The sequence below is a fragment of the Coptis chinensis genome, chromosome 1 (assembly GCF_015680905.1).
Source record: "Coptis chinensis isolate HL-2020 chromosome 1, ASM1568090v1, whole genome shotgun sequence".
Lineage (NCBI taxonomy): Eukaryota > Viridiplantae > Streptophyta > Magnoliopsida > Ranunculales > Ranunculaceae > Coptis > Coptis chinensis.
The window spans coordinates 64,733,784-64,746,382 of record NC_141456.1 but is presented as its reverse complement, the minus strand read 5'-3'; the positions used below and the strand labels follow the sequence as shown (position 1 = coordinate 64,746,382).

The following is a 12,599-nucleotide window of genomic DNA, read 5'->3' as shown; positions in this document are numbered from 1 at the left end:
AATAGGTTTAGGCCCAAGCCAACAAAAATGAAACTTAAACTGGCCTAAAACTTTATTTAGTTCGTGCCACATAACTGAACCTAAACCGGCCCAAAGGAAACTAAGGTGGTCCGGCCCAACAACAAACTAATAGAACTGGCCCAAACCAAACTGATTTAGTTCCGGCCCAACTAACAAAACCAAAAGGCTTTGGCCCAAAGCCCAAGCCCAAACCGACCAACAGTGTCATCTTCTCCCTCCAGCAGCCTCTTCCACCACCAGCCACCACCAGTTCCGATCGCCACCCCTCCAAACATACTTGAAAATGATTAGGGGAAAAACCCCAACTACTTTAACAAAAGCGAAATCCCCAACTCATTAAATCAATACCCTTCATCAAACTAGATCTCGCGACCTCCATTAATGGCTTCTACAAGCTTCGACAGCCCCATTCAATCCAGCATTCAATCACCCATCACTAACCGACCTCAAACCAACCAATTAAACATCACTACAACAACAAGAGTTCAAAATAATAAAAAAAACGGACAGGCGACGCCATTGATGCCGGATTCCAAACTTCGACCGCCCCATCTAACCCAACATTCAATCACCCCACTATCACCCATCATAATCCAACTAACCAACAACATAACCCACCAAAACAAACAACATAATAAAGGGCAGTACCAATTCGAGCTCGCGCCTCCATTACCGCATGTTCAGAGCTTCAACAGCCCACCCAATTTCAACCCAACAGCACCCAACCACCGATTCTGAACCCAACATCCATCTCTTAACTCCCAACATCAACCAAATCAAAAACAACCCACACAACAACAGTATAACAATTTCAATAGTATACAGTACAAAGGTTAGTTTGGGCTTGGCTTACATGCCTTTAATGACCTTTCAGTAGTTTCGACAGTCCTACAATCTAACCAGTTTTAAACAATAACGAGACAAATAATAACTCTAAACTGAATGGAAACATTGTACTACAGTCAAGTTAAAGCTAACTCGGTGTACCGACGTGAAAATGAAAACTAAACTACTCACCTGTCTTAAAATTCCACGAATCCATCATCGTCCGAATTGTCGCGCTCCAACGCTCTAGCAATCAAGTTTTTTTATCTCCGCCTCCATTTTAATTTTATTTTTATCTCAAAACCCTATTCTCTAGAAAAATATGAATATATACTTGGGTTTGAAACCTAAGCCCAACACAGACTCGGGCCCAGAAATCAGGCCCACATATCCCAAATCCAATCCAACCAATTTTAAATAAATAAATATGTATTTTAAATATGGGCGTTACATGAGCCAATTAGGATTACCCTCCCCACTAGATGGAAATTAGGGTTTCCCCCTCAAATACACACAAAAAAAAAAATCGGTCAACCCAATTTGACTTTTTTTTTTTTTTTTTTTTGTATTTAGGGGGAAGACCCTAATTTCCCATCTAGTCAATAATGGGGTTAACCCAAACAAATACGAAGTGGTAAATACATTTAGAACAAAATAATTTTGTGCGACATTTCTTCAAACACGTGACTTCTTCAAACAGTAGTAAATAAATAAAATCTCAATGACACATTTCAATCAAAATTGAAGAAAAAAAAATGAGCAAATGTAACATATCGAATTGCAATTTTGAAATTAAAATCGTATTTTGAAATTACTACACATACTTGGGGATTTGAGAGTATTCAAAGTTAGATGTTGGTAATAGAGATCTATACATTTATAATTCCTAAACATGTGAAAAGACGAAAACTTTTTTTTTTTACAATTTTCAAAATGCTCCAATAATAAAATTAACTTGGTAATCAACCAATAAATTATTATTTAAGTGGGGACTAATGACAGAATATGATATTATTATTTTTATTATAAATATAGATAGATAGGATTGCTAGCACGTGCGTGGATATATCTCTATTCTTTAAAGAACGCGCCCCAGTCAGTAGAATTCATACGTCGTTTTTTCGTCTTTCCGATTTTGCCCTCACGAAACACTATTATTACAACCCATGCCACAGCCCATGCTATCCGAAATTTCGACAAATTTATCGGAAATTTTGGACAAATTTTCACACTATTATTATAACCTAGGCCACAACCTATGCCATCCGAACTTTCGACATTTCCATCCGAAATTTTGACAATTTCATCAGAAATTCCTGACAAATTTTCATAAATTATTATTATTATTATTATTATTATTATTATTATTATTATTATTATTATTTTTTATCTCGACAAATTTAACATATTTAGTCTAAATTAGTAGGTTAGTGTCATAGTTAGCAATTCGTAATACAGCAAAAATTCGATATGAAAAATATTCGAATAAAATTTGAGTTTCGATAAGAATTCGTTTTTTCAATTCGGATTAAAAAAAACGGAAACGACAAAAGTTCAGGTTCATAAGTAATTCGAGTATAATACGAAGCTAAGAATAAAAAAATATAATAAAATTTTACAACATACTCAGCAAACTAATAGTGACAATATGAATAATTCGCAAATAATTCACGAATTAATGATTTCTTGCCGAATTAATGAATTATTCCGTATCATTGAAAAATACAATCTTTTTAAACATTTTTCGAATTAAACGAATAATTTGTGAATAATTTGCCAAATTGCTAATTACGGTTAGTGGGACCTCCTTACATCTAGAGCAACAAATCGGGTCAGGAATTTAAATTTTTAATGATCGATTCAAATTTGAATTTTGGAATCGATGTTTTTTATTAACCCGATTGATTTCGGTTTCAGATAAATAGCATAAAATAAGTGTGAAAAACAACAGGCTCATAGCACGTGCCAGAATAGGTTTCACGCTCATTGAGCATGCCCAGAATGCTAGTATATATAAAGAACCCCTCCTCTATCTATATATATACTAGCCATTGAGCCCGACCATGCCGGGATTGTTACATTTTTTTGTTTTTAATATTACTGTAAAATAGGAATAGGCCGGCCATTTCATTAAGATAATTGAGATACTTATGCGAGTCATTTGACATAATTAATACTGAAAAGAAAAGTTGTACTTATTCAGTGAAGCCTTTCTTTCACACAATCGGAATATTGATCCATCATAACGTCCTCTACGAACCAAGGTAGTATATTTTTTTGTAATGGAACGGTCATATTTGCTAAAAATTCACTAATAGATGCATACTTTTTGATAGATGGGGATATATTTATTCTTATAAAAAAATAAAATAAAAAAATACAATAGATGAAGATATCTAAAATGACTAAAAAGTCATTGTAATAGCAGTGATCAATTCTATATAGTGATAAAGGAAAAGACACTAAACCTGCTCTATGTAGGCATGCTAATTATAAGCAGTTCTATTGTACATATAAAACATAAAAGCCCTACTTACTGACAGGTTCACCATATGATTTCTTCTAAAAATAGGTCCATATATGCTTAATGAAGCATGTTTCCTTAATTACAATTTCATTATTAGTTGGAGACTTAAATAAAGCCACCTTCAGGTTGCAAATATTTGGGAGGTGCCCGTGGCGAGATAATTGTAAAATACTTTTTCTTGGACTTCTTTGTAATGTCAGGGTTAGCCACTGCTCTGAAACAATATCAATCCTCCTAAATTTTGGTACCAAACTACGAGGCTTCTGCTTAGGCTATACTTCTCTTGATATTTCTTGTGGTTTGAGCATCTTCATAAGTGTTCCATTACTTTGAGTTTTTGAAGAAGACCTCCTGAGCTCATTTGGTATCTCCAACTCTCCAAGTCCCACATGTAACGCAATCTGGATCAAAATATTAGATGAGGTATCTAAGTTATTGAAATCTCAGCATTCTTCAACACATCATAGGCTTCTTTAAAGATGGCATATATATACACGCACGTCAACTTAAGGAATCGAATCAATAATAGTTCAACTTACCGCTTTGCTTATGCCTGTGATAAGGTTGAAATTACAGCTACATACTAGCAATGCATGCCTCTTGGAAAAGTGCAATAAAGAAATGTCAGAAAGACAAAAATGACGTAAGAAACTTTCATAGTATATTATTAATATAAATCGGGTTATTTTATACTAAAAAGAAACTCTACAATGATGAAATTAACCACTGAGTCTCAAAATATGTTACATAACTGACAATACACGGTCCTAACAATAGGCCATTCGTCTACCATCAATTTAAAGTGAACTACAAATCTGCTTCACTACATAAAATACGTAACGTAACGATTTATACATACTTACGTGAATACTCAAGACGTCAACTTGGTATTGTAACTAAGATTCCACAATCTGCTATAGCGATCATGCAAAAGGACTTGTAACATATACGTATGTACATCTATATGTGCTAAAACAGCAAAACTAAATACACAAATTTATATTGTCATTACCAAGACACATTCATGTCAAATCCTAATTCAACCAAGTATATATAAGACATTGAGATGTTACGACATTAACATTAAAAAAGAACCTCAATCCAAGTTAGCAGTCGAATGTTTATTGTGTAGCTTTCATTCCTCATCTGTAAAATACAAAGAATTGGCACTCTCAATAGAGAACCCTCCAGAAACTCCATACACATAGAAAGGTAAAACGTGTCATACATGATACTTCTATTTGATCAAGACATTGTCAAACATGGTACTTGATTTCACCTGGAAGTTTATGTTTTTTCTTAAGTGATTATCGCTTCTATTTGTAAATATCATACCTACCACAACTACTCAATGCCAACATATCCCAAGTTGGGGGAGACATAAACATCTAGGTCATCCTTGAATAATTATGTGAAAACAATATATGGAATCGTTTAATTTCGATTAATCATAATCAATTCAAATATAAAGAATGCATTCGAAAATAATCAAAATGTCAATAAAGCAACAATACCTTGGTTATCGATAAGAGGTACGTACTTTCATTTTCCCTTGGGTTTTCGATTTTTGGCAGTGACGATAGCATTTAAAATAATGCTTGGATTTTCGCACTAATACAGATACAAAAATAATGACAAAATTTGGATTCAATTGTCAAGTGCTCATAATAGTAAAAGCAAACAATAGCTTGGTTTCCTACTCATCTTGTAACCTATTACATTTCCTTGTAACGTTGCTTGAATTGACTATCATTGGTTGGAACTTTTCCTGCAAAAGAAAAGGAATAGAAATATGATGATGGATAATATACTTGAGAAAAAATTCTAAAATAGATATTCACACCCAAAGATGCACTTCTACTGCTATTGATAATCTTCTAAGAATTTTCATTGACTTAGTATACTTATCATGAGATCGTTATGATTTTTTTGTTTTTTTCTTTGTGATGCTACTATGAGCCTTAATCGTTCATAGAAAATAGTAATCAACTAATCGTGCATGTATGAATTTCTTAAAAATAGACTATGGTCAGAACTTATTATTGCAACGAAAAAAGTCATAAAATAGTACAATTAATATTGAAAAAGTATGGTTACACAGCAACTCTCATTAAAACTACTAAATACCCTATGAGAAACCATTTTCAAATAAAAAAAATACAAATCTTTCAAACTCATACTTAATAGATCCAATTTTCAAAGTCCAACACATTGAGAGAAAGATAGTGGTGCATAGTGTCATTGTTAAAAAAAAATAGTGTAAATCAGTGATCAAGCATTAAATGTCAAAAAGGTACCTTAATAGTGTGCATTATGATCAAGCAAAATCAAGAGTGCTCATCCATGTTAGTTGGTGTTTTTGGTACAACATAAACCTAAAAAGAAAAAAATATATGAACAACTCAAGACAGTAAACAATATTTGACTGCAAAAGTAGAGAATTCATAATTGAACCGCGGCCTTTCCCTTAAGCACTCACTGCAAGGATTGTAAATTGGCAAGTCGATTCCCTATTTAATTTGTTGTAATTTATCTAGTATAGACGACTGAAAGGATAGCAAAAAAATTATAAGCAATCAGTTGGCAAACAACATGGGGCAACATGAGCAAGTCGGTACCACAACCCCTCCAAGTCAATCTGATCCCCATTGTTCTAGTTTTTTGTCAATCTCCAACACAGTGAACAATAAAAGCCTAATACAAATTATATTAGATAGTTGCTCCTACTTGTTTTAATCTTTTAGGACTATAAAAGTGCTCCCCAAAGTTTTAATACTACATCTACCCTTCCCTAACCCCTAGCCTCATCTGAAGGTTCCTTTGCATATAATCCATATAATTCTCCATACAAACTTTGTCGGATGATTGAAAATAGACGCCTACTTACCATCATTGACCAAGACGGATGAATCAGGAGATGCTGAACTATGGATTCTTGCCCTTTTTGGTTGAGGTTTATGCAAAGACCGACTCGTATTGGTGATTGATAGTGGTTCAATATTCCATGGAGAAACTTTGTCCAGGCACACCACACCCGATGGTTCCATCCCATTGAACCTATGCATAATAATGACCGGACAAATAATATAACATGAAAGACGAAAAGTACAGTTCCTAGTTATGAAGATATGCAATTTAGAGGAAGACATTTTTTACCCTTAGAGATCTCCATGTTGAACTAGGCCACCTAAATGGTTCAAAATCTTTGCAACCAACGGCATTGCCTTTGCAAGTCCGTTCACAACAAAAAGAGTTTCTATCAAGACAACAATAGCTGCAAAAGTGCAAAACAAATTTCAAAGACCAAAGCACTGATTACCTTTGCTTGTCCACCTATGTTCTAGGCTATGTTCACCCTCAAGTTCCATTGTGAACCTCATTCCAACTGAATAGTTAATTTCTATTGACTTCATGTATTGAGCATATGGAACTATGAACTCATAAGGACTTGTCCTGCAAGAAATGAAAAAATTAGTTGTTTTGCTTGAAAATAAATCTTCTGCATCAAAGTTAACCACTTCAGCTGTAAAATGACCAAATATGCACACAGGGCTCCAAACAAAACAATAGAAAATTAATGTACTTGAGGAATGTATTTTCACACCTAGGCCGATAATACACACTGAACATGGATCCAGTAGATATAGCATGAGAAGCAGAAGTAAGAATGCCTAGTTGCATACTATGATTTGATATGACAGATGCAGTTACATTCTTCTGTGGCTTTATAGCACGTCGGACCCGACACAATGTTCTCCATTCTCTCCTCCTAACACAATTATTAACACCCTTAAATCTCACCAGGATAGCTACAATGCAAAAGTATTAGATATTACACTCAGTTTTAAACGCTACTTTCTAAGAGGAAAAATGAACCCCAAAAATATGAAAACATCCCTTGCCACAAGCTTTTTTGAGCATACAAATGTACTCCAACCAGTTGTAAGCAAGTGTTGTTTTGGTTGACCTATATTTGGGAAACCAAATCATGCTTTAACCTTAAAACAATATGGGCATATCAAACCAAGAATAAGATAGTAGAGCAATAAAACTTTATAATGATAGAAACTGCATAGGAAAGAAAAGAATCTGCTTGCATTCCCTGTTCCTACTAATAATCAGCTAATTTGTTCCTAATATGGAATAACTAATGATAACTCACCGCGATATAGGGCGAAAGCGCCACTCAATCCCATGCAAGTCTTTTGCTACCAGTTCTTGTGTTGGGGGTTGTAGAGACATGTCCTAGAACAACATACAATAAGACATTCCATCACGGTCGGGGGGAATTACGAAACATTTGACCTTCGTATGATTTTTTTTTTTTTTTTTTTTTTGCATTGAGTGAAAATTCAGGAAACATTAGCTTAGCCTCATACAACAACCAATATCACCTCTTCTATATATTAGAAAAAATGGATAAACAAATTAATTTGGTAAATCATGACATGGTCCTGTAAAATTGAAGAAAACTTATCTCTTCTTGCTTAATTGACCGAATCATCGAACCATCATTATCTTTACCGATGCATCGAAAGATAATAACCAATATCCTTATAGAAGCCGTGAAATAAAAGCCAACAAAATATTTATTTTTTGCAACGAAGAGAGGGGTTGGGTGGGGAATCAATTGACTCGTACTCTTCATTTTGTTGAGGTTTTGGTTTTTGGGTTTTTTATTTTTTTTGGTTAATAGTAGTTGACGGTGTTTTGGGTTTTTAGGATTCCTAATTGAAGTCGAAGGTTTTTTTTTAAGATTCAAATTTTGTATTTGAATGATTCGTAGTTATCGCGAATTGGTTTAAAAATTGGGCGTGTAATTTTTTTGTTTTTACTATATGTATCTCGAGAACATCTATCCAATCTCCAACAAATCCAACGTATGATGTATTTTGTAATAGGGACCGACTCGCAAATAATCAAAATATTGGCCTGCATATTAATTAACTTTGTGTCCTTACTTAAAAATTGTGCTGGCGTGGCGTGCTGAAATCCATTATGATCGAGCATTTTCGCCCTGTGTATTAATAGATCAGAAAATTAGGCTAGAGGAGTCAGTTATAAATATTTAGTAGTTCTAAGACTCCTCTTAAATTTTTTTAGAATTTAATACTCCAATTTGACCGGAATATGAAAATGACCACTTGTTACCAAATTTTACTAGGAATAGGCGAAAATATCCTCACTTGGAAACAAGCATAACCAACTATCTACCCAGTAACGTAGTGGGATGCAAAACAAAAATTTGAATTTCACACAAAAATTTCACTTATAACCACCTGCCTTTACATTTTAAAATGCATATAATGAAAAAACTAAAAATATTATGCCTCCAATATTTTGTGGAGGCATTTGACACTAGTCGTTAAGTCTAAACCCCAAACCACTAGACACTAAACCCAATATCTTAATAAACTAGACCCTAAGCCTAAACCCTAAATCTTAAGACACTAGACCCTAACCCCTATAAACTAGACCCTAAGCCTAAACCCTAAACCAACCCGTTGCATTTAATAGTAGTTAATCAAACCCACAAAATAAATAATCAAATGCATTTTGTATTTGCATTTTAAAATGTGTGGTGTGTATGCATTTTAAAATGTATAAATTTATAATGTGGTGCATCTGCATTTTAAAATGTATAAGTTTATAACGTGGTGCATCTGCATTTTAAAATGTTTGCATTCAGTAAAATGTTTTTCATAGAATCTGCAAGTGTATCTATACAATTCAAAACCACTGATTTTAAGATTTAAGATGGGGGATTTACAAACCTATAAAATATGGGGAGAGTCATGTGCATCAAAACTAACATGGCAAACATCAGAGATACGAGGTGTTGAGGAAGAAGTACAGTCAAGTAAAAGAAAATAATACACCATTAATACCATTGATAATCACAAACCGAAATTGTTGAACATCAACCAGATAAAAGTAAGGTGTTCTCCTACACCTTCCATAAAAAATTACACACTCCCACAACTTTGTCAAAGTAAATTCACATTTTATAACTCTGTATAATTCTATGCCCAAACAAAAGGTAATGCAAAGGAATTTAATAAACTCACACACACAAATGTAGTTTTTCAAACAATGCTTTCCCATTCATGATTCTTGATCGCTCCTACAAACCATTAAATCTATATTAGCGAGCCCGAACTTGCTTATGTGAACCCAAAGAAAAATTAGGATCTGTGATATCATTGTAAGTTTTACTGCTGCCTCTACTGTAGGAGATTTGTTCATTGCTCTCCAAACAGTGTCTTGCTCATTAGATGATCAGGAATTGTTTTGCCTCATGGATTAGCATCATGCACTTTTAAGAAGATATTAAATTGAGAGGAGATTAAAAGAATGATGATTGCATAAAGTAAACAAAAATTATGTAAAGAAGAAGAACAAAAAAATAAATTAAGGGCGGTTATTTATATGCTAAGTAGTTATTTTGCAAGGGCGAAAAAGTGAAGAAATTATCTCAAAAAATCACAGGTGGTGGGCTGGTCTCCAGTCAAAAGCCCAAATTCTAATGATTTTCTATAAAACAATACTTATGCCGATGAAAAGGAATTAGGGGTATTAAAACCCAAAAAAATTATTGGTCTGGCTTTTAAGTTGTATTTTTTTTTTAAAACCAGGCTCTCTATTACACTCACGAAAATATACTCACGAAAGGTTTTCTGGTACTCTCTTTCTCTCTCTTATTCTCTCTCAATATTATCATGACTCTCACTCTCTCCTATTCTCTCTTAGTATTATCCCGACTCTCTCCCTCCTATTACACTCTTTCTCTATTAAATGGTTTCTCTTTTCTCTCTTTCTCTATCAAATGGTTTTTACAGGCTAATTCCAATCTTTATGAAACCCCACAAACAAAATTGAAGTTGTTTCTTTCTTCTTTGAATCAGAATATTTGAGAAGTTAATGGTGCAATTGGTGTATGAGGGATTTGTGTGAGGATAGTGTTAGAAAAACGATTTGCTCAAATCCATTTAAATATGAATGAGTAGTTTGTCTCCCAAGTTACCCCACTTAAGATGAAATGGGTTTTTTTCTTGAAACAGTACGTAATGTGAGAAAAACCTTTTCAAAATGATGCATTTGTTTGAAACAGTGCATTATGCCGAAAAGGTGCGACCTTTCGAAATGTGCACTGGTTTGAAACAAAGGCATCATGCTGAAAAGGTGCAACCTTTCGAAATAGGCACTGGTTCGAAAACATTGCTATATGCCGAAATGGTGTGTCCTTTCGAAACATGTGACTTTTCAAAGAGTTGCTTACTTTTTCCCAAGAGTCACTGTGTTGTTTCGAAAAGGCACCACTCACCTATAAATAGTGGATGAATTTGGAGAGAAAAATACACCAGATCACACAGAGTTCTGATCTTTCTCTTCTCCCTCTGTTCTTAGTCAATACTATGTTATGTTCGCTGAGTCTATAGAATTGAAGTGCTAGCTTTCTATAGAAGGAAATCCGTTCTATCTTGGGAGATAGTTTCCCATCAACCTTCAAGCACCGTGAGGGGGAAAATCTGTCTTAAGGACATAGTGTATCTACACTAGGCTCGGATTTAATTAAGAAGTACAAGACACTTACAAGACAAAAGGTTTGTATAGTTTGGTAATTGGTAAAGAGTAAGTACAATTAAGTTGGATATTCCTAACAACTTAAGACAGATTTCTTTTTCTTCTTCTTCTTTACCGAACGTAATTTGTTTTACGTTTTCTTTTCTTTTTTGGTTTAAGGAAATAACAAAGTATAGTTATATTTTAGAATATGGCAACACCACTAGTTACTCCTGCTGTTACTGTTCCTACTGCTATTTCCCATTATGTTCCTCATGGGGAGAAGCCTGAAAAGTTCAATGGAACTGATTTCAAGCGCTGGCAACATAAGATGCTCTTCTATCTGACTACCCTGAACTTGGCAAGGTTTCTATGGGATAAGGCTCCTGATGTAAGCCCTGATGAAACCGACAAGGAGAAGGTTTTAGCCAAGGATGCTTGGTTTCATGCTGATTTCTTGTGTAGAAATTACGTCCTTAGTGGGTTGGCTGACTCATTATACATTGTGTATAGTGTGTTCAAGACTGCTAAGGAACTTTGGGATTCGTTGGACAAGAAATACAAGAGTGAAGATGCTGGCATGAAGAAATTCATAGTTGGCAGATTTCTTGATTTCAAAATGACAGATAGTAAGACCGTCATAAGCCAAGTCCAAGAACTTTAAGTAATCCTCCATGATGTCATTGCTGAAGGAATGACCCTAGGAGAATCTTTCCAAGTGGCTGCTATGATTGAGAAATTACCACCATCTTGGAAGGATTTTAAGAACTATCTTAAGCATAAACGCAAAGATATGAATCTTGAAGAACTGATTGTCCGTCTAAGGATAGAGGAAGATAACCGCCTATCTGAGAAGAAGGGCAAGGATCCCATGGTGGCAAAGGCCAATGTTGTGGAAGGATCAAGTGCTAAGGAAAAGAGGAAGCACCAAGACAAAGCTCAAGGTGAAGAGAGTAGTACGCCTACTAAGTTCAAGGGCAAGTGCTACAATTGTGGGAAGGCTGGACATAAGGCAAGTGAATGTCGCAAGCCAAAGAAGTATAAGAAGCAAAAGACTGAAGCCAATGTGACAATGGACACGCTTTCTAACAATGTTAATGACATGAACCTATCTACTGTGGTTTCTGAATGTCTCATGATTGGAAATGAAAGGGAATGGTGGGTGGATATTGGTGCTACTCGCCACATATGCTCCAATAAGTCGATGTTCACCACTTATCATGCTGTGGAAAAGGAAGAACAACTCTTTATGGGAAACTCTTCTACGTCCAAGGTTGAAGGCAAAGGAAAGGTGGTGATGAGGTTGACTTCTGGAAAGGAACTAACTCTGAATGAGGTGCTCTATGTGCCTGACATTCGCAAGAACTTGGTTTTTGGGTCGCTGCTGAGCAAGAATGGATTTAAGTTAGTCTTTGTTTCTGATAAATTTGTACTAACTAAGAATGATGTATTCGTGGGAAAGGGCTATCTTCAGGATGGGCTCTTTAGGATGTCTTGTTTTACTATTGCGCCAAAAAGCGCCAATAAAGTTGAATCTTCTGTTTACTTGATTGAGTCTTCACATGTATGGCATGGTAGATTAGGACATGTTAATTATGATACTTTGCATAGATTAATTAATTTGGACTATATACCAAAATTAAAAATAGAACCACACCATAAA

The 12,599-nt window shown here is 34.7% G+C and overlaps 1 long non-coding RNA gene across 2 annotated transcripts; it reads right to left on the bottom strand.

Annotated features, from left to right (window-relative positions):
* Positions 1–3,297: 3,297 nt before the first annotated feature.
* Positions 3,298–6,401, bottom strand: LOC147524944 (uncharacterized). Of its 2 annotated transcripts, XR_015197578.1 has the most exons (5): positions 6,261–6,401; positions 5,671–5,748; positions 4,888–5,141; positions 3,913–4,519; positions 3,298–3,774 (listed from the first exon to the last, which is right to left on the bottom strand). It is a non-coding gene; the product is annotated as an uncharacterized LOC147524944 (long non-coding RNA). The 2 variants fall into 2 exon arrangements; XR_015197577.1 differs by having other exon boundaries at positions 3,913–5,141.
* Between the last annotated feature and the right edge of the window lie 6,198 nt (positions 6,402–12,599).